Below are 2165 nucleotides of genomic sequence, written 5' to 3' on the forward strand. Positions count from 1 at the left end.
GTGGGTTGAAAGCAATACGGGAGGTAAAAATAACTAGAATAATTGTGATTTATTTATTGTGGCTTTTATGTTTTTAGGTATAAAATGTTATGTAATTCAGGCTTATAGTTCATCCTTCTCTAAAAGCCTTCAACAATGACAATATTCATAGTAATTTAATAAATCCTTCCAACACACATTGTAAAAAATAGCCTACTGTAAGTTAAGAAATCATTCCAATATGTACATCTTCGGATGTAACAACAATAACATTATAAATAGTAACATAGCTGAACATGGTATTGCACATTTAGCTTTGAGTGTTACTGACCTGAGATGTTTTTATTACATGAATTAAGGTGACTGAGGCTTTGGGATGCAAACTCATCTGTATGAAAAAGGTGACAAGGATCCGAGCCCCCGGCTCCCCCACCCCACGGAATATCGGCTTTAAAATGAGGAATGACTGAGGATTTCAGCAGTCAGAACAACTAAAGCAGCAGTGTTAATAATAACAGAAACGCCAAAGAGTCACATCTAATAGAAATATATAAAAGCATTTATTTTAATTGTGTAGCAGTCAGTTTATAATTTTGGCAGCACTGTTGAGCATTTTGAAAATGTATTTTCATGCCTCTGTGCAAGGCTTAGTCTTTATATCTTTATAGCCACATGGTGTAAAGTAACTAAGTTCAAAAACTCAACAAGTACTATACTTGGGCACAATTTTGAGATACTTGTACTTTATTTAAGTATTTCAATGTTTTGCTACTTTGTTCTTCTACTCCACTACAGTTCAGAGGTACATGGTGTACTTCTACTCCCCTACATGTATTTAATACCTTTAGTTACTTTACAGATGTGGATGAATGATGTGAAATATAATCAAGTGTTAAATCAGACCTGGAGTAAATCCACAAGCTACCCTTTAGTATACAAAGTCATTCAAACTAGCTGCACCTTTACCAGCTTTGAGAACACTTTCATGATCAATCATTATAAAACATATCATATATATTATTCTGAAATGGACCAATCTGCACAATGACTAGTTTTACTGTCGCTACTTTCACTATATTTTGATGAGAATACTTTTCTACTTTCACTTGAGGAACATTTTGAATGCAGGACTTTTACTGTAACAGAGTATTCCTACACTCTGGTACTTCTACTTTTACTCAAGTACAAGATCTGAGTACTTCTACTTTTACCCAAGTACAAGACCTGAGTACTTCTACTTTTACTGAAGTACAAGACCTGAGTACTTCTACTTTTACTCTACAAGATCTGTGTGCTTCTACTTTTACTCAAGTACAAGATCTGAGTACTTCTACTTTTATTCTAGTACAAGATCTGAGTGCTTCTACTTGTATTCTAGTACAAGATCTGAGTGCTTCTACTTTTATTCTAGTACAAGATCTGAGTACTTCTACTTTTATTCTAGTACAAGATCTGAGTGCTTCTACTTTTATTCTAGTACAAGATCTGAGTACTTCTACTTTTATTCTAGTACAAGATCTGAGTGCTTCTACTTTTACTCAGTAATATACGTATACCACCTCTGTTTATAGCCTATGAAAAAAACTATTAGAATTAGAAGGCTAAACCTAACGTTAGCAGATAGTGACAATATATGCTAGCTAGCTAGCTCAACGATTCCTTAAATAATATTGCCACAGAAAAACTTTTCAGTTCACATCACGCTCTGCCGCTCCGACAGGGAGCTCTGCTCTGAACACCTGAACGGCCCGTTCTAACAGCTGTTCACCAGCGGTCCAGTCTGTGCCACAGTGACTCCGGACACGCAGTTAATATTAACGAACGCACCCGTAGGTAATATAGCTGCTGAAGCTAGACCATCATCTCGGAGCAGCAGAGCCTTATTATACATCCATGAGCAGAGCCGACAGGCAGGAAGACTCGAGCACACAGCTCGCACTTCATTATAATATATAAAAAAAGAACACCATGCGTGTCATGATGGCACATAACAGCTCACGGCCGCAGATTACTCCGGGTCCCAGACCCCCCATACCCCAATAATATTTTTATTGCAGATCTACATGAAATGACATGAAATCACTGACAAATATGAATATACTGTATTCAACTTCATTAAAACGTTATTAACGTGCGTAAACTCAGTAATTCACTAAAAATATTTATATTTTTATGGAGCCTCGTCG

Source organism: Notothenia rossii (genome assembly GCF_949606895.1).
Source record: "Notothenia rossii genome assembly, chromosome: 10".
Taxonomy (NCBI): Eukaryota; Metazoa; Chordata; class Actinopteri; order Perciformes; family Nototheniidae; genus Notothenia; species Notothenia rossii.